Source organism: Dipodomys ordii, unplaced genomic scaffold, assembly GCF_000151885.1.
Source record: "Dipodomys ordii isolate 6190 unplaced genomic scaffold, Dord_2.0 Scaffold45, whole genome shotgun sequence".
Lineage (NCBI taxonomy): Eukaryota > Metazoa > Chordata > Mammalia > Rodentia > Heteromyidae > Dipodomys > Dipodomys ordii.
In genome coordinates, this window is record NW_012267261.1 from 5,366,301 (window position 1) to 5,393,273 (window position 26,973).

The following is a 26,973-nucleotide window of genomic DNA, read 5'->3' on the forward strand; positions in this document are numbered from 1 at the left end:
GGTGTCTTGTTCCGCTGCTGCCCACCAAAGTGGGGTCCGGGGGTGTGGGGGATGGGGTGGCCCAGGAAATTGGCTAAATTAATGGTTGGGGGGGGCCTCATGAATGCATGGGCCTGGAGGCAGGAGGCAGAGAGTGAGCAGGGCGGGAAGACTCATCACAGCTCTTCTGATTTAAAAAAAAAAGGGGGGGCGGTAAAGAGAACCTGTCAGGGCAGAGATGTCATGGCTTCTTGTCACCTGACAGGGCAGCCGGCTGCCCTGGGGACACGGCACCTGCAGAGAGGGGTCAGGTCCTCACAAAGCACAGAGCCTCAAGGCCCTTGTTTGACCAGCTGACACACCCTGGCCCCTCACTTTCTCCAGCTGACAGCGAGACCCAAGCCAAAAGGTCACAGGTCATGGCTGGATGGAGGACACTGGAGCTTACAGAGGGGGCAACAGCCACTTTCCTTAGCAACAGAATTTCTAGAAAGCAATCTCTTAGATTTACCTATGTTGTTGCCCTCAGACCTTTCTCTGAGTATTTATAGCTCACTCAGAAATTATTGGGAGATGTGAAACCAGGAACCTGAGACTGATGTTTGCATTTATTTGAAAAAAGAAGAAAAGACACTAGCACGCATGAAGCCCTGAGTCCGATTCCTCAGCACCACATAAACAGAAAAAAACGGAAGTCGTGCTATGGCTCAAGTGGTCAAGTGCCAGCCTTGAGCAAAAGAAACTCAGAGCCCAGGCCCTGAGTTCAAGCCCCAGAACTGGCAAAAGAAAGAAGAAAAAGAAAAGATATTTCTTTCTCTTACAATAACAAAAGGAAATTTTATCACTCAGTTAAAAAAAAAAATCTTCGGTCTTCATGTTCCCAAATCTTGCAGATTATATTACAGAGGCCTTGAGCCCACCTTCTGGAAATGTATGGATCCTCTCTACAGCTCTGACCCCCAGGTACATGGAAAGGAAAATGGTGACAGCAACCCTGAAGCCAGGCAGCCCGGGTTTGTTTTCTGTGACCTCTGAAGGCCACGCACTTTCCCAAAGGCCCTGCCTGGGTGGATGAACAGACAGGCCTGGGCACTCAGGTTTCTCTGGCAAGTGATGAATCTGAGTCAATATTGCAAAGTAGATGTGACTTCTCTGCCTTCGCAAATATTGGACCAAAGACTTGAGAGCGGCCGTGCTGTTGACAATTATGAGATGGTGGCATTGTTGTCTTTGTTACGGTGAAGTGCGGCTAGGCCGGGCCTGGCCTAACACCCTGTGTACACAGAGAGGATGGTGCGAGGGGAGGCCTATGTGTTTGCTCTGCCAATACGCACGGCGGCTGGCCCTCAACCATTCTCTCTGCCATGGTTACAGCCGGGGGGGGGGTTGAATGCTCACCCCAGGGGCTGCCAAATGGTGGCCAAACCTCAAGTTTCTTTTCTTCCTTCTGTTTGGATCTTTTTTGTTGGTTTGTTTTCTGATTCTGTGGTTTTGAACCGGGCCTCAACACTTGCCAGGCAAGTACGCTTAACACTTGGAGCACATCCCCACCCTACCTACCCTCAGCTTCTTGTGCCTTAGTTGTTTTCAGGGAAGATCTTGTGTTTTTGCCTGGACCAGCTTGGACTGTGATCCTCCTACCTCTGCCTCCCCAGGGCTGGAATGACAAGCATGAACCACCACTTCCAACTTGTTGAGCTGAGATGGAGTCTTGAGAACTTGGTATCCTGCTTGGTCTGAAACCACTAGTCTTCCAATCTCCAATCTCTGTTTTTTGGGAGGCTGAGAGTCTAGATGTGAGCCAGCACACTTGGTCCATCATGTCTTTAAGAAATAAATCAAATCTTTTTCTTGAAGGGTCAGATACACATACCGTTTTGCAGTGTGGTACATTTTCACAAGCTGTCACCCCTGGTGCCAAGCACCCAGATCCAGGACATGAGGGGTTTCCCATCATAGGGCCCACCTGTGTGTGCATCTGCCATGCTTCATCTTCAGCTAGGACGACCACTGGTAGAATTACTAGCAGATGAAGCTTACCTGAGATTTGCAACTTTACCTTAGTTGTAAGTCAGTACATTTTGTGTCCAGCAAAGCATAGTGACAACCCAGCCAGGCTTTACCCACAAGTTTCAGCTCTGCCTCTAACATGAGCTCTAGCAGTAACAGCGGATTCCACTTATGAGTAGAACTGGTCTTCTCAGGCCCTTCCAAGGCCAGCATACTGTCCCTGACTCCACAGTCCGTCCAAAGCACCAGACGAGCTAAGAAATCAAGACTGGCGGCAGAGTAGATTTGTTTACACCAACATCATCACCAACATGTCAGGGGATGCTAGTAGCTGTGAAGTGAGCACAGAGACTAGGGCAACCCTAAGGAGTAGAGTGAGCACAGCCACGGAGGGCAAGAGCCAGTCTGGCCATCTTGGCCCTGGGCACCGCCTAAATGAACCAACTGTCACAGGAACCCCTGTGACTCAAAACACAAAGCCCTGAGGACCAGCACAACCCGACACCAGCCCCAGGGGCAGCTTGGAAATCTCAGTGTGTACTTACCGAAGTAGTGTAATGGGGGAGAAAGGCAGCAAACCCAGAGCCCAGCACTTCATCCCTGACTTAGAACCATGTGGGCCAAGAGAAGACAGCCTGTGAGTTGGCAGGAGTGGGTAGGAGAGGCTGGTGTACTGGAGGATACCACAGGTCTGCTCTGTTTGCCTGCAGGCAGGCCCAGCTCAGATCCTTACAGGTGTGAGCAGCTACCCTGCCACAGAGCAAAATCTGCAAGCCAGAAGCCCCTACTGTCCAGCCAGTTCAGACTTTAGGTGAATGAATGAATAAATAAATAAATAAATAAGTGAATGAATAAGCAAACTACTCCAGGAGAGAAGAAGGGACCTACAACAATAACGAAACAACAAAACACACTGTTTTTGCCTTTGGAGAGTGGGTTTGTTTGTTTTAGGTAATTGTGTTTTCTTGTTTTCTATTTTGTTCTTTTTCCAGTCCATTTTTGCTGTGGTCATACATACTTCAGTAAACTTATAATATTCCATTTTTAACCATCTCTTCTCTCTCCCTATCCGTTCCTCTCTTCATTCTAGTTAGATTATTTCTGTCTCTTCTCTCTCTATTCCTTCTTCATTGTTATTATTTTTGACAAGTTATTAGTTTGCAAAATCCCCATTTGTTCTTTCCCCTCTCTGTCTATCTATTCCTATAGTTTGACCTTCTAAATCTATTTCCTCCTTTTCCTCATTACTCCCATTTATTTTCCTTAGCTGCTTCTCCTTCCATCCCTATTACTCCATCCATCTTGTAGCTTTCATTAGTACACTATGCTCCCTATCTTCTTTCTAATACTACTCTAGTGACTAGTGTCTTCCTAGTTTATAAAATATTATCTATGCCTCTTTATTCAGCTCAGATGCCAAAGCAAGGGTGATGGTTGTCCTTAATTAGTGATTACTGCATTCTTATAGCAAGTGTGTCTATCAAATGTGATTTCTTCTGCAGCTAGTTTTCTCCCTGATCAGAAGTAAGAGTGGGACAGAATGTCTTCATCAGTGGGTAAATATTTTAACTAGTGAGTCCCACACACAGTTCAGTGGCAAGACAATACACCATAACATACCACACTACCCAAGCTTCCCTAAACATTGTGAATACTTCATCTGAAGGACCCAGGAAATTAATACCGCCAAACAAAAACTTGAGTTCAGATGTGTAAATCTCAAAGTAGGAAAAATCCAAGTGGACACTTCTCTTCTCCAAATCAACAATTCCACCATAAAGAAATCAAATGATAGTAAACTACATCAAATCTCAAACTGAACTCAAAAGACCAAAAAGATTTGTTCACAAAATCAATGATGATAGGTATAAATAACTGAGTGAAGTAAAAAGAATACAAATAAACAGCTGAATGGACTCAAAGAAATTCAAGTAAGTGGTTAAGTTTGTTATGAAAAGCAGTGCAGATTGTGAAAGAAGAATTCAATAAACATATAGAAATCCTGAAACAAACAACTTCTAGAAATGAAAAGCTCAATAATCCAAAGGGAAAACTCAGTTGAAAGGCTTGCTAATAAGGTGGAATGAGGTGGTGACAGATCATTGGAACTGAAGGTAAAGTAGAAGAATTAGAAGGCTCAAATAAAGACAGACCAAGTGCTAAAAAAAAAATATGAATAGCACATGCAAGACCTCTTTGACACTATTAAAAGATGAAACATGCAAATTATGTACATAGAAGAAGAGGTACAAGCTGAAGGAATAGAACATACATTCAATAAAATAGAGCAGAAATTTTTCCCCAATCTTGAGAAAAACAGGGTTATTCAGTTACAAGTCTTTTAGGACACAGGGAACAAAACCAGAAAAGAATCTCTCTGAGTCACAGTATAGTTAAAACAATTGATATATAGAACAAAGAAGACTATTGAAACCTTCAAAGAGAGAAGCAACAAGCCACATATAAAGGCAAACAAACCCATCTGAACAACAGCAGATTTCTCAACAGAAACTCTACCAGCCAGAAGGGCATGGAATGAAAGAAAATAACTGTCAGCCTCAATTACTGTATCCAGAAAGCGCTATCTTTCATAAGTATAAAATACCAATCGTAAATTCTAGCTCTTATTTTCTGGACTATGGAAGTCCTTTTAAAAACAACTGCCTCTGCTTATACCTTCAGATGTTTTTATTTATTTTTATGTCGTAGTTTCAAAATTTCTAGCCTCACATTAGGACTTTTAACGTTGGTTGTGGTTGTTGTTCTTATTTGTTGGCCATGGGGCTTGAACTCAGGGCCTTGGAGGTGTCTCTGAGCTCTTTTGCTCAAAGCTAGAGCTCTACCACTTTGAGCCACAGCGCCACTTCTGGTTTCCTGGTAGTTAATTGTAGATAAGAGCCTCCTAATTTTCCTGCCTCAGGTTTCAGCCTCCTGAGTAGCTAGGATTACAGGCCTGAGCCACCAGTGCCTGGTATTTTAACATTATTTTGAATTAATTTTCATACAAGATCAAAGGCAGGGAGGGATCTAGTTTTAATCTTTTATGTGTGAATATCTAGTTTTCCCTGCACTATTCATTAAGAGGCTATTTTTTTCTCCAATGTATGTTTACGGCTTCTTTGTCAAAAATTAAATGTTTATAAGCAGTATGGGTTGATTTGGGGGTCTTTTATTCTGTGTCTGCCTTAAATGTGCCAGTACAATGCTGGTTTTGTTAGTATAATGGCTCTGTGGTATAATTTGAAGTCAGGTATCATGCTATTTCCAACTGTGCTCTTTTTTTCTTTTTGGTGCTAGTTTTGAGAATTGAATCCAGGGCCTGGGTGCTGTCCTTGAGCTTTTTTACTCAAGGCTATTGCTCTACCACTTGAGTCACAACTCCACTTCCAGCTTTTTTTTTTTGGATGGTTAATTAGAGAGAAGAGTTTCACAAACATTATGCTCAGGCTGGTTTTGAACTGCAATCCTCAGATCTCAATCTTCTAAACAGCTAGGATGACAGGTGTGAGCCTCCAGCACCTCACCTGGCACATTGCTATTTTTCGCCAGTATTGTCTTTTCTATCCCAAGGTCTTAAAGACCTTTTTGTGTCCACAAGTTCAGGGCAGTTGTGGGGCCTGTGTGGGACAGCTCTCCCTCTGGGGCAGAGCAGGCAGTTTGGAAGAGGACAATCCTAATGTCTAGGAGGTTTCTTTAGCCACAAAGGCCCTACTGAAGTCCCCATGGGTGGAACAAAACTAGGTCTAGAATTGTGGTAGCAGAACAAAGCCTGTTCTGTATGGCCACTGCAGCTGAAACTTTAGCGGCAGAGGCAGAGACCATGGTGTGGTGTCACCTCTGAGTTATCCTGGCAAGAAGGACGTCCCCTGTGAATCTGTCACTTCCCCTGGGTCCTGAAACACTGGAGTGGAGAGAGGAGAAGTAGACCTAGACGTTGTGGGGCTAGAGCTGTGGCTCCTAATGGCTTAAGGAGTGACATTTTTTTTAGGCCGGTGACACTTGCTGAACAGATTTGTAGCTATGCTTCCCCCCTCCCCCCAATCCCCTTGAGATAGGCTCTTAATATGTAGCCCAGGCTAGCCTAGAACTCACAATCTTGCCTCAGCCTTACCAGTGCTGGGATTACAATGATATATTACCATACCTGGCTTTTCTACCCAAACTTTCACTAAGTATTCACAGACATGCAGTCCTGAGGTTCACTTGGGGAAGAAGGCAGGGCAGAAGTAACCCCTATACCAACATTACAGATGAGGACATAGCATCTAGAAGATGACACACCCAAATAAAATGCAGATTCGAAATCTGCTGCTCACATCCAGAGTTTCCTCTCCCAACAGACATGCATACACAACTGAGACCAAATAAGTTTTGTTTTGTTTTGTAGTACTAGGACTTGAATCCAGGGTCTTGGGGTACTAAGCCAGTGCTCTTGAGCCATGCTGCTGCTTTGAAATGAGTTCTCTTTCACTGAGGACATGCCTGAAGTTAATACCTACTGCTGAACAAAGTGATACTGGAGTCTTCCAGGCATCAGGGTGGACACAGGGTGGACCAAGGGTATCAGATAGCCAGGCCGTACCTTCCTAGAGACAATGTCCTGTCCTGTGCCCTGTAATCAGTTCTGACAACCTTGGAGACTTGCTGTGTGTTATTAGGCAATGACTCCTGGGAATCCCAAGGTATTCCTGCCATCCCTGACTTCAAGCAACAAGTCGAAACATCCATTCTGGAGCAAAAGGTACAAAAAGTTGTATAGGCACACATATAGATAAGGTTCATGGGGGAGGGGGTGCTGAGGTTACTCTGAGAGGGTTTGGGGAAAGAATCAAGACCTACTTGGGGGGGGTGAGGAGAGGAGGGGCTCTGAGCACCCCGTGGGACAGCAGCATTGGTGCTGGGAAGGGCTGACAAGCAAAGGCAAGGCAGGTCTGGCTACCCAGTGAAAAGGCTCGGGAGGGCAAGGGAAGCCCTTGGGAGCCTCCTATTCTAGAAAATTCCCTGGTTCTCCTCTCTTCATCTGAATTCTTGACTAAGAATGGGACTATTTGATCCAAGGTAGCTGCAGATGGCATGTGTCTATCTTTTATGAAGTTCCACACTTACAGTGTGTTTGTTTTAAATCAGAAAAACACTAGAAGGATTTCAAATACACATGATCCCTGGTGGATCTTAGTTTTAAAAAAAATATATATATATACATGTATGTGTATATTTATACACACATGTATATGTATATGTGTATATATATACATATATACACATATATATGTGTATATACAAATATATGTATACATATATATACATTCCCTTGCTCGGCTCGTGCTGTCCTCCACCTCCAGGCTCTGCGTTCGTTCGGGGGATGAACTCTGCCACCACAAGAAAGGGCGGCCCGCCAGCCGCCTGCTTCCCCGGCATTCTTTCTGCCCCAGTGGGCGGGGCCGGGTCTGTCTGCAGCCGGGGCTCGGTGGCTTCCTGCCTGCCCTGGGCCCCCCTGCCGCTGGGAACGCATCTCAGCCCAGGGTGGAATCACTGTGGCTTGGTGGTGGCCGGAAGGAGCTGGGGGGCGGGGGAGAGCAGTGGCCCAGCAGGTGGGCTGTGAAGAGCGAAGTCACTGTGAGTGCCAGAAGGACCCTCGGGAGGGGGGCGGGGAGGGGATGCCAATGGGCAGCGGTCACCGCCCCGCCAGGCCCTGGAAGGAGCTATTAAGCTTTAATTGTGCAAACCCACGTGGCTGCCAGGAAAGACCCAGAAAAAGTGTGTGTTGGGGGGGAGGGAGGGGGAGGGAAGAGGGCTTCTTTCTCTTTCCCCCCTTCTCCCCCCCTCCTCCCCCCTCCCCCGCTGTCTGGGGGTCTTTCTTAGGATTCTTCTGTGCCGTGTTATTGGGGAGAGCGGGGAGGAGACAAAACCCGCAAACAAAACACAGTTGTCTTCGCACAAAGTCCACCTCCACGGTTGAAATCGCTCTTTCCATTCCCAGGGGACGGGATTCCTAAATGAACCCCGGCTTGTCCCTGCAGACAATGGGGTCCCCCCCCCGGGAGCTGCGCGTGATCAGACCAGTGGGTGGAAGGGGAGGGGTCTCGGGGACCTCCCTTCTCGGGGGGGGCGCGGGGCGGGGGTGCTGTCTGCCTCACCCCCCCCCACCCCCCGCCGCTGGGATACCAAAGGCCTGCGGTGTCCTCAGACCCCGAGGGCCCGCTCCGCGCTCCGCGCTCTGCGCTCTGCGCTCCCCCAGCGCGGCGCCCCCGGCGCTGGAACGAATGGAACGCGTTTGCGCACGTGCCCAAGTGCGTCTCCTTGTGAAGTGTTAGGTTGGTTTGTTGGTTGGTTTGTTTGTAACCATCTCTAAGATCAGAGGCACCCCTGCCTGGCACCAGGACCTGGAACGGGTCCCTGTTCAAGCCCTGAGCAGTGCGCGCAGGTGTCCCAGGCAGGAGAAGCTTTGGCCCCCTCAGGAAGCCGCAGGTGGAGCCCTTCAGGCTGGAATGAGGCAGATAGAAAGGCGGCCCACCCTGACCGCCACAGCCTTTCTTTTTTCTCTGCTTTTTTACTTTTCTATTGTTCTAATAAAGGTGATGCACAGAAGGGTGACAGTTACTTAAGTCAGGTAAGGAGTACATTTCTTTTTGGACAATGGCTCTCTCCCAGTTTTTCCCTCCTGTCCCTGCCTGAAAGTTGTACCGCTGCTGCATGTGTTCATCCTTTGTCCCTCTCACCTTCCCCAAGACAGGTAAATGAGCAAACAAGAGGATAAGAAAAGCAACAACAGAAAAGAGAGGGAAAAAAAACCATCGTTTCCCCTTCCTGGAGTTCATTCTGGTAAACATTAGTTTAAATGATCAGAGGCGAATAGGCATTTGTGCCTTTGTGTAACAGCCTTTTAATCTGGAAAGCCCTCTGGAAGCAGAAGCCTCCATCTGGGATAAAAATCTTAGATCTGTCCACCTGGAGTTACTGCATGTGGGGACACAGCGGGTCAAGGTGAGGGGTTTGAACACAGAAACAGAGCAAAGGAAATTCAAACAATAGCTCCTCCTCCTCCTCTTCCTCCTTTTCCTCCTCCTTTCTTTTTTTGTTCAAGGCTGCGATTTGAACTCAGTACCTGATAATTTTGCTCATTGGCTAGTGCTCTACCAGCTGAGCCACCCGTTTCTGAACCCACAAATGCAGACTGTGATGACTACCCTGGACCTGCATGACAAGGCACTTTCTCCGCTCTTGGCCTCAGTTTCTTCATCCTTAAAACATGAGTTGGATGTAAGTTAAAATAAAAGAGTGGCCTTGCTGGCACTTGGGAGTCATATGGCCCAGGTGTACGGTCTTGCCAGGGACCCATTGCAACCTCTCTGCAGAAGCCAGGCCTACAGACAAGGCGAGCCTTCTCCTTATGCAAATGCAGTGTCATCTCATACTCACACCCCATGCAGAGGAAATCTGATTCCCCTCATGGTGTTCAAGTCCAGGGATAAAGGATCCTAAGTCAGACTTGGAGTGTCCTAAAAGAGGATTTCTCCAAGTGCATGGATGCATCCATCAGGTTTTTTCGGAGATACTTGGCCAGCTCCTGAGGGCTTAGCAAAAATGTTGAGTGACAGATCCTAAACTTCATTCAAAAAATGATCCAAACCACTTTTTGAGATCAGCAAATTTCCTTTGCCTGCACTCCAGGATTGACTTTATCAATTAGTTCACTATCAATTAGGATTAACTTTATCAGTTAGCAGACAGCTGGGTTTTCATTGGCAGGAATCGCCCACACCTAAACCCTCCTTCATTGCCTAACAGCCTGCCCTAAGATGCCAGTAGGTGAGGGCAGGTTCTCTAGTTCCTCTTGGAAGCCAAAAGCCAGAGAAGGCCAGTAACAGTGATGTCATTGTGTTATGATCACAATGTTTGTGATCAGAGGCCAGTATCAGTTATCAATCACCATGGTGTTTCAGGTTGAGCGGGGCAGATAATATTGTTTAAAGGCATGTATTAGGCTATATCCTATTTTCTATATCCTGGATTTCTTCCTTCTTTTCTCTCTTTCTTTCCTCCTTTCTCTCCCTGTCCTTTTTTACTTTCTTTTCTCTTTCTCTCTCTCTTACTTTCATTATTTTTTTTTTTTGTGCTGGTACTGGGGCTTGAACTCAGGGCCTCATGCTCTTGCCTGGCTTTTCATGTTTGTGTGTGTGTGTGTGTGTGTTCACGTGCGTGTTTGCGTGCACGCGTTCATGCCAGTCCTGAAGCTTGAACTCAGGGCTTGGGCACTGTCTCTTAGTGCTTATTTGGTGATTAATTGGAGATAAGAATCACATGGACTTTCTTGCCCAGGCTAACTTTGAATCATAATCCCCAGATCCCAGCCTCCTAAGTAGTTAGGAGTATGGTCATGAGCCACCAGTACCCAACCATTTACTTGACTTTTTTGCTCCAGTGGAGTTGTATCATGTGATTCATTGTTGTATTTCTGGCTCCCCCAACTCCCCCTTTGTTAATTGAAGGCAAGAGTCTCATTCACTTTCCTGCCCAGGCTGGCTTCTAACAACTATGATCCTCAGATCTCAGCCCCTAAGTAGCTAGGATTACAGACATTAGCCACCAGTACTCAGCTCAGATATCCTGCGTATTTTTCATTTCAGTAGATGCAGCCTTCCCACGCATACTTTTTTGTTGCTACAGAGGAAAGGAAGGATCTCCCCATTATCTGAACTGCTTGGCAGTAGTCTGGCAGTTGTGGAAGAAAGTGAGTTTTCCATCACCACAAGTGGCCTGCAGATACTACCACAAGTCAGGTGAGGTTTCCAGCAGTGGTTGAGCAAGTTATAAAACAATAAAAAAAAACCTTGCTGAACAATTACGATGTCCCAGGCTCCACGCCAAATATCTGGCATTCACCCCTCTGTGAAGTAGTGTGACTGTTATTCCTGTGGTAGGTCTCCTTTGGAGGGAGAACATAATAGAAATGTCCCTTCTGGGCCATGGTTAACCTAGGATAGGCAGGAGGCTGCCTCCAGCTGACATCTACCTAGTCCCAAGGACAACAGAGACCCCTCAGGAGCCTTCACAGTCCTCCAGGGGCTGCCCCAGGCACCCCTGGGACATTTTGCCCTAATACTGTCTGATCTGTGTACACATGACCTAACCTCAGAGCCTGATAAAAACTAAAAAATGAACCTGTTGTCTAGCACATATGGGCTTAGCAGTTCACTGTCTGGGAGATGATTGATGCTAGGACTCCTGGCTCCTCCAAGGCCAGGATCCGTCCACGTCTCTTCTGTGTCTGCCTTGGATTCCCCACAGGCCCCCTTTATAGAAAGGATGGCCAGAGGAGAAAGCACAGTCCTGGGCATAGACTCTTCAAGCTAACAACAGATCTACATGCTGGCATTGACTGAGGGCCTGCTATAGCCAAGACCATGACAAAATGTGACTTCTTTAAGCTGTAGCCACTGTGCAATGCAAGTCACCTCTGTCAGACGCTGGGCATCACAGGAAGTGCAGTGTACAGGCCAGAGCACTGGGTAACATAGCCAGACCCTGGTGTCCTGATTCCAGCTTTCCATTTTCAAACTGCTACACTGGGAAGAATATTGAACCTGTCTGACACTGTTTGGGGAGAGGAGGCATTTTCTTTTCATTCATAAAATAAGGATAAGAAGAGTATGGTGTTTAGAGATTAAATGAGATAAGGCATGTAAAGTATAATGCGAGGCACTTAAGAAAACATCTATTTTTATTAGCACCTATTTTGTTTCCTTATGTGTGTTTTGCCCCTTTTGTGCTTGAAAATTGTATGTATCTCAGTGAAGTTTTTAACATATATTAATTGAATAAAGTAACATTTTACATTTCATTATAACATTGTCATACAGGTATATAATATGCTTCTATCACATCTCCATCCACCTCCCTCTTTTGTTCCTTCACATCCCTCCAAAGAGTTGCCCTTCCATTTTCATGTCTTTTGTTTTCTTTTTTAATCTAGAGTGGATATGTGAGAGAAATCGTGGAGACACTTGATATTCTGAGTCTGGCTTATTTCAGTTAACATCATCTGCCCATTTTCCTGCAAGCCACATAACTTCATTCTTCTTTACAGTTGAATAATACTCCATTGTGTCAACAAATGAATGGAAAAATATTCATTTGTTGACAAGCACCCAGTCTGATTCCTGTGACTAATGCATTAACTTTATGTACCTCTGAAATATACCAAGGAGTGAGATCGCAGGATGGTAATAGTACTTCTACATTTTGATTGTTTCTTTCTGATCTTTGACTGTACTGGTTTAAACTCAGAATCTTGAATCCGAATCTCTACCCTCTGAGCCACATCTCTAGCCCTTTCTGTTTCAGGTTATTTTTTGAAGTGGGATCTTGCTTTTTGCCTCTGAGAGGTCTCAGACCACAGTCCTCCTATCTATGGCCTCCCACATAGCTGTAATGGCAAGCATGAGCCACCATACCCTCTTAGTTTTGCTGAGAAGGGGACTCACTACCTTTTACCTCAAACCTCCATTCTCTCAATCTCTGCCTCAGCTTGGATGGTAGGTGTAAGCAACTGTACCCAGTCTTATTTCTTTCTTGATTCTGACTAGGGTAAGATAGTCTCAGTGCAGTTTTGATTTGCATTTCCTTTATGGTAAGGATGTTGAACATTTTTTTCAGTATTTATTGGCTATTAGTAATTCTTTTGAAAACTGTCCAATTCCTCTGCCCATGTATTGACTGGATTATTTTCTCATGTGGTATTGAAGTGTCTTGAGCTCTTTCTGTATCATGGACATTAATCCCAAGTCAGATGAATAGCTGGCAAAGATGTCCTCCCATTCTGTGGGCTGCCACTTCACTGTGGAATTATTTCCTTGGCTGAGCAGATGCATTTTAATCGGATGCAATTCCATTTGTCAATTCTTTAGCATCTCATTTGTTATTAGCAAAAAGTTACCTGGTCAGCACTGTTCTTATCTCCATTTTATGGACTGCAAAGAGTGAAGAGAGCACAGAGAAGTCCAGTTCATTTCCCCAGATTATACAGCTAATAAATGACCATGCCAGTTAGGATTTAAGCCTGGGTTGTTCTGGCTCTAAAACTCTTACCTTCAACTAAATGTCCCCCCAGGACTCCTAGAGTCTGACATAACCACTCAGGAGCATCTTAAATAGTTTCTAGTCTTCGATGTAATGCCAAAATGTCAAATATTTCTACTGATAGGAACAGACTGCTCATCTGGAGGAATTGCTTAGCTGGATCAAAAGGTCAAGAACCTTCCACAGGGAATTTAGAGAAAAAAATCTTTCAAATAAGATACAAATATGGCAGCAAGTGAACATTCAAATGGAGCAGAGGCTGCTGTAGAGACTCTTGGGCTGGGGCAGGAAACTTACTTGTTCCTCTTGCCTGTCACTGCTTCAGCCTTCTCTGGGGTCAGTTTCTTTGTCAGATTGAGATATAACACCTGTCGAGAAGCTTTCTGTGTCTATGAATATTTGTACTCAGTCATTACTGAGTACACCTACTGTGTACCAGGGACTGTTTCTGGAGCTGGAAATGCAAGCAGAGACAACGTTATGGATATGGTCCTTGCCTTCACAGAGTTTAAATAGAGAAAGAAGAAACAATACTGATCCTGAAGTGGAAGTAATCAAGATAGTACAGGTCAGTAGCACCCTAGGAAGGCCCCTGACCCAGCTGGTTTTCCTGGAAGAGAAACACTTCTGCTGAGAACCAAAAGTCCAGTAGGAGCTCCAGTGATGGGGTAAGAGGTTTCCCAAAGAATGGCAAGAATCTATGGCTTTAAAAAAATGAACCTGCTCAGTGCTCGTGGCTCACGCCTGTAATCCCAGCTACTCAGGAGGCTGAGACCTGAGGAATGGGGAAAAATCAGCTGGGGCAGCAAAGTCCTTGAAGACTCTTCTCTCCAGTTAACTACCAGAAAGCTGCAAGTAGAGCTGTGGCTCCATGTGGTAAAGTACTAGCCTTGAGTGAAAGAACTCAGGGACAGTAACTGACAAAAAGCAAGCAAACAAGCAAGCAAGAAAGAAAGAAAGGTAGAAAAAAAGAAAGAAAGAAAGAATACAATCTGGGACATTTGAAGAAGCAAACAACGTTTAATGTGGCTGGATCTCAAGGGTAAGCAGAAATAAAGTAACCAGAGAGAATGCTAGAGAGACAGGCAGGGGCCTTGGCTTCATACCTTGACTTCAGCCTTAGGAATCGTGTATTTATTTCTTGTGTGTGTGTGTGTGTGTGTGTGTGTGTGTGTTTTGTTTTGTTTTTTGTCAAATGCTGGTGGCTCATGCCTGTAATCCTAGGTACTCAGGAGGCTGAGATCTGAGGATTGAGCTTCAAAGCCAGCTTAACACCTCTAAGTAACCAGCAAAAAAAGCCAGAAATGGAAGTGTGGCTTAAGTGGTAGAGCACCAGTCTTGAACAAAAATACCCAAGCAACATGCTGAGTTGAAGGCCCACTAGCAGCACACGTGTATGCGCGCGCGCACACACACACACACACACACACACACACACCCCAAGTGATTTTTATCCTAAATTATCCAGAAGAAGAACCTCCAGAGTTTGAGACTGACTTACAGCCTAGAAGGAGGATCATTCTGGCTCCTGGGAGACACTGTATCTGAGATGGTAAGCAGCTATTGTGACAGATGCTGCAGGACAGAGAGCATTGTCCCTGGGATGGAGAGCAGGCCCTGGAGACACAAGACACCCAGAGAAAACAGCTTAGGGGAGGATAGATGGGGTTTGGTTTCTGGGGCCTGGAGGGGCCTGAATGGTACCTGAGCTTTGGCCTCCTGCTCACTTGCCCTAGGGGCCCTGAGCCAGACTTTCTTCTCTTTTTTGTTTTCTGGAAATACATGTTTCTGGACAACCTGCACTCACTCCAACCCCCTGCAGTCCCACCACCTTGCTTGCAGGCAGGCCCTCCAATACTTACTTAGTTCTGAGCTGTGTATGCACCCATCCAGTCCCCAAGTGGTCACCCTGTCCTGTCTTTCTGAGCACTGTAGTCTCAATGTGCTCAAAACAGGGTCACTCAGCTCTCCCAGCCCACTCTATACCCCCTGATATTGGGGACCCCCCATTTCTCCACACACCTCTATAGGGAGTAGTATGTATCCTCTAAAAACATCCCTGTGCATTGCTGAAATGTTGGATTTGGCTTAGTAGGCTGTGGGGAGGGGCAGGAGAGGGGGAGAGAGCAATTATCGGCCTTCAAGACTCTGCCTGCGCTGTTGGCAGGAATGTTTTCTCCCTGGGTGTCAATACAAGCCCAGGGTCATTTTTCAGAGCTTGCCAATGGCAGTAATTGCATAGGCCTGAGTGGCTCTCCAGAGAATCCCCACCGCTCCCCATTCTCTCCTCCAGGACAGTGCTCTATAGATGCACCCCAGGCCATGGATCACGTTTTTCACATCACCCATTAATTACTAAATAAAACAACCCAGCTTTCAACCTGATTAGCCCAGATTAATGGCCAGCAGCGGGTTTCACGCGCCTGCACAATTTATCACTGAAAGGAACTGTGTCTTTAATGATTTAGCTACCTGGCCTAGCAGGGCCAGCTCAGGGCCTTGGGTCTCTGAGCAGAGTTAATTGCTGTTCTGCGTTCCTGACCTGGAAAGGCCCAGGTGACAGTTCCCATTAGCCAGGCTTGGCCTGCCCGATGACAAAGGATAGTAGGAAGCCCTTCCCTCCCACTTTGTTCCACAGATCTATCGAGGTCAAGTGTCCCTGGCCCACCACTCCAGCTGCTGGCTGAAAGAATTTGAATCAACCTATACATTTACATGTTGTTTTCCCTCCTTCACCTGCCCTTTCTTTCTTCTTCAACGTCAGTTTTGTCTTCAACAAGAATTCTGGGGCCTTCCATCTACACAAGAAGATGTTTCTTTGCTCTGGTTCCTTTCTATTGCTTGTCTAGGAGGAAGACAGAGTGGCGGAATTGATTTAGTCATGTATCAAAGAAAGAGCCTTTGATTAACAGGCTTTTCAAATGTCACTAACACCTGACCTAACTCTTGTATTTTTTTTTTCACACTAGGATGCTGAGGCCTGAAGGAAGGAGAACTGAGTCCTCCAAGGACACATAGAGGGTTACCAGACCAGGGTATTTTAAAATTTGATTTCTTGATTGTAAATTACAGTAGTATAAGTAATCAAGAAAGACGGTGTTCTAGACATCATTCTACCCAGAAACCACCACAACTATGGTGGACAAACTATTCCTGATATTAGTCTGAGGCCACCAAGCAATCATTTTATCCCTGGGGTCCCAAAGAACCTTCTACAAAGAGGGGGGATATTTTGTATTCATTCTGTTCTGGATAGTGGTCATGTCTTCTTGTTTGAATTATGGCCACGGTGATTAGATTTACAGATTGCCCATTGCTGCTGTATAGAAACAAAACAGACTCTTCGATCAATTGTTGCCTGTGGATCTTGTATCCAATAAACTTGCTGAACTCATTTTGTTCTAATTTTTTTAATTAAGAAGAATTTGATTCAGCCAGTCACAGAAAACATTTGAAAGAAAATTGCAGCTGTACTGAACATGTACTGACTTTTCTTCTTGTCATCATTTCCTAAATACTACAGTTAAATAAATAATGTTGTTTGGGCATTATAAGTAAACCAGAGATGATTTGAAGTATACAGAAGCTGAGCACTGGTGGCTCACACCTATAATCCCAGCTACTCAAGAGGCTGAGATCTGAGGATCATAGTTTGAAGCCCGCTGGAGTTGAAAAGACTTTGAAAAGTTTATCTCCAATTAACCAGAAAAAGGACAGAAGTGGAGCTGTAGCTCAAGTGATAGAGCATCAGCCATGAGCAAAAAGAGCCAAGTGAGAGCTACAGGTCCTGTGTTCAAGCCCCTGTACTGGCAAACACACACACACACAAGTATATGGGAAAATGTGCATAGATTGCATATACATACTATATTACTTACTGTAAAGCCTTAGTATCCACGTATTTTGTGTTTGTGGAGAATAGTCCTAGAACCAATCTCTTTCCTCTAGATACCAATAACCTCTATATCCTCCACTCCAATTTTCTCTACTAGATCTAGTCTCTCGTATGAATATTGTATTAGTATCTTGTAATAGTCCCTTGCTGTGGTACATTTGTTACAGCTGGTGGACTATACTGAGACATCATTACTAGCTGAAGCCCATAGTTTAGAACTATGCGTTTTGTCAGTTCTATGCATAACACCATGTATCTCCCACTGCATTATATTAAAACAAATCCTCTGTGGTTTACTAATTTATCTCCTATTCTACCCCAAAGCCTAGCCACCATTGATCTACTCTTTGTTTCTACAACTGTGTCTTTTCTAGAATGTCAGGTAAATGAAATATACAATAGGAAGGCTTTGCAGATTTTGGGAAACTGTCTTTTATCAGATGTATCTTTTGCAAATATTTTCTCCCAGTCTAAGAATTTTTTTCTCTTTCTTGACAGTGTCCTGCACAAAGTAGAATTTTCTGATTTAGTGAAATCCAACTTGCCCCTTCTTTCTTCATAGACTGTACCTTTGGTATCATTCCTTAAACATCATCACCAAATCAAGGCCAGCTAGATTTTCCATATTGTTCCTAAGCTATTTATAGTTTTGCATTACACACTTAGGACTATGGTCCATTCTGAGTTAATTTTCATGAAGGGTAAAGTTTGTGTCTTGATGCCTTTAGTTATATTGGTTTTGCACGTGGATATACAGTTGTTCTATCACATTGTTGAAGAGACTGTCTTCTCCATTGTATTGTCTTTGCTCCCTTGGCAAGATCAGTTGATTTTATTTATGTGAATCTGTTTCTGGGCTCTCTATTCTGGTCCATTGATCTATGTGTCTATTCTTTTGCCAATACCACACTGTCTTGGTTACTTTTTATATTAAGTCTTAATGTCAGGCAGTGTAAATTTTAACCTCTACTTTCCTCCTCTGTTGTTGGGAAGAGCTGACTTACAATATTAACTCTTCCTATTCATGAGCATCAAATGCTTCTCCATTTCCTTCATCAAACTACAATGCAGTTTATTCTGTAATCATAGAGTCCAGGACAGTGTTGGGTGGGGAGTTCAAGAATGGGACCAGTATAGTAAAGAGTGTGTTGAGGGAAGTGGAGGAGACCCCATGACCACTCCTGAAGATCTGGACTGCTTAGTTGAGCTGCTAAGCCATGCCCCAGGAAGACAGGCAAGGCAGGAATCTGAGGATGTCCAGAAATAGAATACCGAACTCCACATCATTCGTTAAAGAGATTTTAAGGATTGTTTGCTGTAAATAAATTATAAGGGACATTTTCACCTGTTTTCCTTGGCAGGGGGGGGAGGTCATTTGTGCTCAGGACCTTGTGCTCTTGCTTAGCGTTTTCACTACAGACTGAAGCTATATCACCTGAACCATACTTTCACTTCTGGCTTTTTGCTAGCAAGTTGGAGATAAAAGTCGTGAAGATTTGTCTTCCCCAGGCTGGCTGCAAACTCAGATCTCAGCCTCATAAGTAGTAGGATTACAGGTATGAGCCACCAGTGCCTCATTGGGTCAGTCCACTGGGGACAGAGACCCATCCTTAATTTACAAAATGACAGGTCAGTGGTACAATGAGCCTCTATGGCCACAATTACCAAGGACTCCGCTGTCCTGAGGGGCCAAGTGAAGTCATTCATTCAGTTGTGTCTACTTCTCTGTGGCTCCACCCAACCTAAACCCACCCTGTATCCAGATGTAGTCGGCCCCATTAGTGTCTGGCTCCCTACCAAACATCTGGTTGGAAGGCTTCAGATCTCATTCACCACATCCTTGTCTTGTACTTGCTAGATGAAGAAATCAAGGAAATAACAGCCCCTGGGTTCCAGCCTAGTTCATTTTTTGTTTTTCTTCTTGGGGCTTGAATTCAGGGCATGGATGCTGTCCTTGACCTTCTTTTGCTCAAGGCTGGAGCTCTATCACTATGATCCATAGATCCAGTTTTGGCTTTTTGGGCAGTTTAGTGGAGGTAAGAGTCTCATAGACTTCTTTCCTTCCTGGGCTGATTTCAAACCATGGTCCTCTGAGCTTGGCCTCCTGAATAGCTAGGATTATAGGCATGAGCCACCAGATCCCGGCCCAGTCTCTAATTCTTGAGAACTCTTCTCTGAACCCAAGTACTCACCTGGATGTCACAGGCCCAAAAAGAGAAGAGAGGAGGGAATCAGAAGTGATCCCAGGGTTCACCTTGGCACTGGAAGTGAGTCAGCTGTACCCAGAGGAAGGTGTAGTCCAAAGTATAGCCCATTGCTCAGCCTAAGGAAACAGATGCTCAGAGGCTTCTTAAGCCTAGATCAACCTACACTCCACGCTGCTAAGGAAAAGGCGACAGAGCTGGATGTGAGCAGGCAGGGACTATGAGGTAGGAGTGAGGCATTTATCCATTGAGCTTTTTCTGCAAACGCAATAGATCTTCATTATCAACACTGTCCTGTGGTTCCCCAAACCTTCAGGGAGACACTTACTGACATAAACTGCTTAATAAGCAGTGACTGGTGCCCTCCAAAGATCTGATGGAAGAGGAAGGCTGACACCTCCTCTCTTCTGGTTTAGTATGTTTTTCTTTTTCTCTCTCAGCTGGCCTTTGAGATACCCAGCAGCTGGCTCCAACCCAGGCCTCTAGTATTTTCTGGCTTGATGGTAAACTTCAGGGCCACCCTGCCTGCCAGTCATTTGCTCCAGCTTGTGAACTCTTCTACTGTGCCATAGGCTTTCTATCTGCCTTAAGCTCCACCCTGCACGCATACTTTATAAATATTTTATAAATTTTTATATTATATATACATTTTATATTTTATATATTTTATAAATATGTAGGTAGGGCTCACTGAGTGCCATGTCATGCTCTAGGTGCTTTGTGAATATTCATTATCTACATAGATTACAGAGTTAGGTACTATGTCTCAGCTAATTTTACTGAGGAGAAAGTTGAACCCAGCCACAAAGAATATGGTGGCTGTCATGTACTTTTCACTTCTGTTCTGGGGGACAAGCAGAACTTCATTCTCCCAGCACGTGTCTTCCTTCTGTACAGAACCATCCAAGGCTCTTTCGCCCACACTACCCAGCCTGCTCTGTATGCTGCTCAGCCTAGAAAAGATTCTACTGTCCTCTTACATTCACCCCAGCTACCTATACATACTCCTGGCTACCCACTCCCAGTCTAAGCTTTCCTTCAGGGATCAAAAATCAAATAAAGCCAGTGCCAGTGGCTGATGCCTGTAATCCTAGCAATTCAGGAGTCTGAGATCCTAAGGATCAAAGTTTGAAGACAGCCTGTGCAGGAAAGTCTGTCCAATTAATCACCAAAAAACCAGAAGTGAAGCTGTGGCTCAAGTAGTAGAGTGTTAGCTTTGAGCACAATAGCTTGGAGACAGCTGAGTTCAAGCCCCAGGCCCAGCACGAAAAAATTAAATTAAATTAAATTAAATCAAGAAGAGGTATTTCTCTCTTTAGGAGATGATCTGGAAAAATGTTGAGGAGTGTGCTAGATTGAGCATCCAGTAAGTGATCAGGTAACAAAATCTGAAGGAGTATCATAAAACAGCAATTCCTATTTCCAAAAGGTTTTAAACCAGGAATATGTTGAAACAGTGAGAGTCAGATTAGATATTGCACTGGGGCTTAACTATTATCTGTGGTAAGGATAAAAGGCAGATAGTGTATAGTTGACCTCATTATTTTAATATTTGCTATACACAAGTCGATCTCTTGTTGCCAGTACTCAGGATTGACTTTCCCCACCCCTACCCTCACCCTTCGCATGGCTCTGATAATCATTTTGTCCATCAAATGCCTTTTAATGGCTTCTTTATACATGTCTTTTGTTCTTTTTGTTTGAGACAGAGTCTTGCTATGTATCCAGGGTGGCCTTGAGCTCATTGTATAGCATAGGCTGGATGGGTGGACTTGAACTCACCGTATAGCATAGGCTGGATGGGTGGCCTTGAGCTCATTGTATAGCATAGGCTGGATGGACTTGAACTTTAGACTCTCCTGTTTCGGCCTCCTAGCTCTGGAATTTCAAGCAGGAGGCACCATGCCCAGTGTTGAAGACTGTTTTCCTTTCAGAACCTAGGCATGATGGGAGCATTTCTGTGATAGTTACTTCCATGTGTTTATTGGCCATGAATATATCTTTGTTTATGATTTCTTTCCTTCTTTCTTTCTTTTTGTTTTTGTTTTTGGCAGTCGTGGGTCCTGAACTCTGGGCCTGGGCACCGTCCTTCAGCTCTTCAGCTCAAGGCAAGCAGTCTACCACTTGAGCCACAGCGCCACTTCTGGCTTTTTTTCTGCTTATATGGTACTAAGGAATCGAACCCAGGGCCTCATGCATGCAAGGCAAGCACTCTACCACTGAGCCACCTTCCCAGCCCCTGTTTATGATTTCTTAAAAATTATATTTAAAAACATTGATTTATAAGAGTTATTTTCTTGCTTTCGATACAAGTTCTTAATGGTATGTATTTTTAATTTTTTTATTTTTATTTTTGTCAGTTGTGGGGCTTGAACTTAGGGCCTGGGCACTTAGCTCTTTTGCTCAAGACTAGTGCTGTACCACTTTTGAACTATAGAGCCATTTCAGGGTTTTGGATGCAAAGAGTCTCACAGGGACTTTTCTGACCAGGCTAGCTTCGAACTGTGATCTTCAGATCTCCTGAGTAGTCAGGATTAGGTATGAGCCACCAGCACCTAGCTCTTAGTGGTATATTTTATTACAAATATTTTGTTCTATAATGTACCATGGTTTTCATGTTTTAATTGTTTTTCTTTTAATAAGTAGATATTTTAAATTTTGATAGATTTATTTTTTGACAGTAGAACTTATTGATTTAAACATTTATGGTTAGCATTTTATTTTCCTTTGAAAAGAAATATCTCTGTACTCCAAGATACCAAAAACATTCTTTTTTCTTTTTAGTAGAAAAGTCATTTGATGAAATTCAACACCCTTTGTGATAAAAATCACTGCATAATATAAGTAATAAATGCTATATCTTGCAAACCTTTAGCCAACATCTTACTGAAAGCATTTCTTTCAAGATCCAGAATAAGATAGGGATGGCCTTGAACTTGTGATTGCCTACTATAACCTTTTGAGTGCTTGGATTACAGGCATGTGCCACAACAGCCAGCTAATAGTAAATTTTAAAATAAGGTAGTATGAATCCAAGATATTTGTTCTTCATTTTAAGATGATTTTGGTTAACCTAAGTTCTTTCTGAGTGCTTTATATTTTATATTTTGTAAAATTGTCTGTTTGCTTCTTTCCAAGTTTAAGCTGCTGGCAGGAAACCCAGTGAATGGTATATTGTTAATGTTGTATATTGACCAGCAAATCTTGCTAAATGCTAGTAATGTTTTTGCTTTTTCAATGATCCTGAGACTCCCAAGACCTACTTTGAGTCTCAGGATTCAGGTTGGAGGCAGGTTCAAGACTGCCACTTCGGCTTAGAAGGAACTCAGCCTCTTCTGCTACCCTGTGGTCCACCCAGAAGTCTACGAGGAAAGGGGGGGGGAGAGGGAGAGAGGGAGAGAGGGAGAGAGAGAGAGATCACATAGTGCCTTGTAAGGTCAGAGGAGATACAGCCACAATGGTGACTGATGCCTGAGCCCTGGGCAGGATATCAGAGCCATGCCCTGGAGGAGGTGGCAGGAGCCAAGCCAACAGGGCTGTGTGGAATCTGGGCCCTGGGCTCTGTGATGAAGGCCAAGGAGAGTGTCATTCAAGCACAAGGATAGAATGACAGGCCATGCAGTGCTGAACGGTTCCCCTGTCTCCATCTCCTAGTAGCCAAGTCTCATTTGTCCACAAGAGGATGAAGGCTTTGTGAAAACACATCTGACTGGTGGCCCTGGCTATCTCCAATCTGACCTTCTGTTCCCATTTCAGTGGAGTCTTCTTGTCTTTGTTGTGGATTCCTATTTTCTTCATTCCCAGTGCCTTCACAAACCAGGCAGCATCAAGTCAGGTAGAGACCTGGATTTTGTGAACCACCTGGTTTGGGGACTGCCCCTCCCCTACCTCTTACTGATTTCCTGGCATCGCTGGGCTTCAGTTAAGCCTGTTAGGAAACTGGATGGAGAGAAAGGAGAAGCTTCTGTGTAAATGCGTCTCCCCTGATTGTGCCTGCTGGGTACCTGGCAGGCACAGTATAGCTGGTGACCATCCAGGCTGTGGATGGTGGGAGCAGCAGCCTGGGCCAGGTTTCTGGGAGGCTGGCTGAGATCCAGCCACCGATGAAGCTGCCTGCGTTAAGCAGTGCCCACAGCTAGGATGATCTGGCTGGCGCCTGGAAGGTCCTCAATCCGCTTTGTCATGAGAATGATCGTGCTGACTGCCTGTGGGAGTCACACAAGAAGAACTCAACACCCCTCCCTCCCTCGGGCCACTGCCTCCCTCAGTCCTTTATCAAATCCAAGCCCTTTTCCTATTCTGTATTCCATCCACTAACCTGATCAACAAAGACAATCTGGACAGTAGCCAAGCATGGAGACCACCACATGGATTTGAACCACTGGGCTCTGCACATGGAACAGGCCGGTGATTTTATGTTCACCTTTTCAAATGTGGTATTTGAAGAAGAGATGGGAGAGAAGAGAATCAGAAGTTGAGTATCAGCCAGCACTCAGCCACATCTGTCTTACACTACTCTGCCCTGAACCAGCCCATCTCAAGAACCCAAATCAGGTTGAGGGCAAGCTGTCATATAGTCTTCATGCCGGTCACTCATTTTAAAGCTATTTATTTAATTTTTCATGAAAACCATCAAAATGGCAAAGGAAATACAACAAAACCTCTTTATCTCATAGGATACCATCTCTAGACTCTTGCGATCCTTTTAATTATGCATTTATTTTATATAAATAACTTGGAGCCAGATTGTCTGGATTCAAACCTCAGCACTGCCACTTCCTAGCTCACTGTGGGATCTGCAAGTAAGCTCTGTGCCTCAGTTTCCCTGTCTGTAGAAGGCAGATACTTCCAGAACCAGTTTTATGAGGATCCAGCCAGTGATTGTGAGATTCTCTGAATGGTCTGTTATACCCTGAGATCAACCAGCCTCCCATCTCTCCCCAACTCCCAAGGCTTTCCCTGATTCCTCTAATCAGAGTCAGGCACTCCTGGGTTTGGATAAAACAATAAACTTTGCTCCAGATAGTCGCCCCCTGTTGATAGCTCCTGGGATGGCAGGCTGCAACAACAGCACCACCAAGCTCAACAATAGCTTGGAGTTGGGCAGGGGAGGTGTCTGTGTCTGTGTCCCGTAAGTCTTTACAGTACCAGGCTCTCCGAAGAATTCAGTAAAACCTTGTGGAAAATAAAATGCAATCAACTTTCCTCACACCTAGTGATATCTGGTACCACTTTTCCATTGACTACAATAGGAATGAGATTTTCATCTCCATTTTTAGAGGGCCCCAAACAAGAATGCCAGTTCCAGGCTTGCATGAAAGGCCCATCAGGGCACAATAGAGCTCTGGATTTAGGGCAGGCTCCCTGGATGGGCCTTGCCTCTAGCACTTCTCACTATTTCTTGCTCGAGAAGCTCCATTCTTCTCCTGACTTTGCCCTAGCCCCCTCCACATGCCCTGTGTATGACAGGATAGCTCAGTCCTTGAAAGCATAGAAGGTCAGGACTTGGACAGGTGGCCCTAGGCCACAGCAGCTCTTAGAGCAGAGCTGAAAGCCTCATGGCAATCATTCAGACCCAGCTGCTCTGGAACCTTCAGGAAAGCAGGCAATGTGTGCAGGAGACTTGCTGCCCTTCAACCTCTCTGTAGAGCTTCATCCATCCTGTTCCTCAGCCCCTGGGGTTGGGCATGGATTCCTGTGGTAGATGTCACTTGGTAATTAGGACGAAAACAAGCAGAAGTATGCTTTTTCTTTTTTCTTTTCAATGCTTCTGGTTTACAAATGGCCACATAGAGATCTTCTGATCTCCCCTGGGATGCAGATTGTTTGTTTCATGCTTGGGGTGGGGGTGAGGGTGGGGGCAACCAAGCCAAATCAGCATCTGCTGTGTGGGGAATGACCAGTATTGAACTTGAGAGCAGGGTGGGAGGAGGAGCTGGAATAAGATTCCCAATTGCCATCACCTATCACTTTACAAGTCATTTCCTCATTCATTATTCATTTGACCCTCACAGATCTCTGGCTAGGTCAGCAGGATATTATTAGAGGCAAAAATGGATTTTTTTTTTATATCTCAGTAAGTTTAGATGGGTTATGACCCTAAACAAAATCCCTGGTGCGTGGGAACTACAGCACAAAGATCATGCTACAGCCCATGATGGAGATGATGGAGTTAGCCCAACAAACGAAATGTAGCCCAGTGCTAAGCTGTGCGTGCAGCACCTTTGGCCTCTTTCAGGTTTTGTTTGCTGTATACACTTGGTGCAACTTCCGCTGGACATTCAGCAATCTGTAAGAAGATTTTTATAATCATGGAGGTGTTGCATAGCTAGTTGGAAGGGGTTCTAGCAAGAGATAACTGCACACGGTTATTTTGTGACTAGGAGGACACACTTCTGCACCTCTGTTCTCAGAAGTGGGGCAAATGCCACTGTTTAAATCAACAAACTCCTCATCGTTTCCCTACCGGATAGCAAATCCGCAGAGAATAGCCAACTTCAGAGTTTTTGGTTTGTTTCCATTGAGGCATTTTATTTGTATGCAGGTTTTAATCCTTAGTAAAAGAATCCCAGGGGCTGAGAATGTGACTTAGTGGTAGAGCGCTTGCCTATAGCATGCATGAAGCCCTGGGTTCGACTCCTCAGCACCACATCAACAGAAAAATTCAGAAGTGGCACGGTGGCTCAAGTGGTAGAATGCTAGCATTGAGCAAAAGAAGCTCCGGGACAGTGCCCAAGCCCTGAGTTCAAGCCCCAGAACTGGCGCACACACACACCACACACACACACACACACACACACACACACACACACACACACAGAATCCCAGGATTTCCCCTCCTGGTGGTTTCCCTCTTTCCTCCTTATGGCCCATGATGCCAACTGAGGTCATCAATACAATCAAGCCACACTGACAGGATGGGAGCAGATGATTCTGCCCGACTTCCTAAGGCCTTTAAGGTGCACATCAAATTGGGGGCTGATCACTCTCCACTTTTTAATCTGCCTCTGAGGTTCACAACAATTTCCCCCAGCTCTGTGATCCTTAACGACTTCAAATCTGCCAATGTAGCCATGCTTCATACTCACCATGAGAAATAAGGCAATGACTTTGGATGAGGAGGACTTGGGGTTCACCTCTCCTCTCAGCATGGCTGATGCTCTCGCGGGTACTGGCCCGAGACGTTCATGCACACCATGATGGCAGTACAGAAAGATGGAGGAAAGAGTAGTGTCTGTTTTAACTGGTTTTATTTTGGCTCATACTTTTGGAAATCAAATTTAAGTTCCCCCCAATAGCAAAGATGTTGTGCTGTGTTCTAGTGAAAAGCATCAACCTTGGGACCAAGTTTAAAAGACTAAACTTACAACAATCTGCACTAAATCCCTTCCAGGTGTTGTCTTCCTACCTAATTACCTCTCAGTAGGCCACACCTCTAAAGCCCCAATGCCCCTCAATGGCACTAGGGAATTCCAGTACATGGAGTCTTAGAAAGAGAAAGCATACCCATATCATAACAGAAACCTTGCTTGTGGTTTTCCTGTTTAAATCAGTAGTTCCTCTGCTAATGACATTATTCTGGAAACTCCAAAGGGATATGAGTCAGGCACCGGTGACTCATACCTGTAATCTACCTACTCAGGAGGCTGAGATCTGGAGATCAAGGTTTGAAGCCAGGATGGTCAGGGAAGTCCATAAGACTCTTATCACCAACAAATTACTCAGAAAAAGAAGTGGCACTGTGCCTTGAGCAAAAGAAGCTTAGGGACAATGCCCAGGCCCTGAGTTCAAGCCCCAGGATCAGCA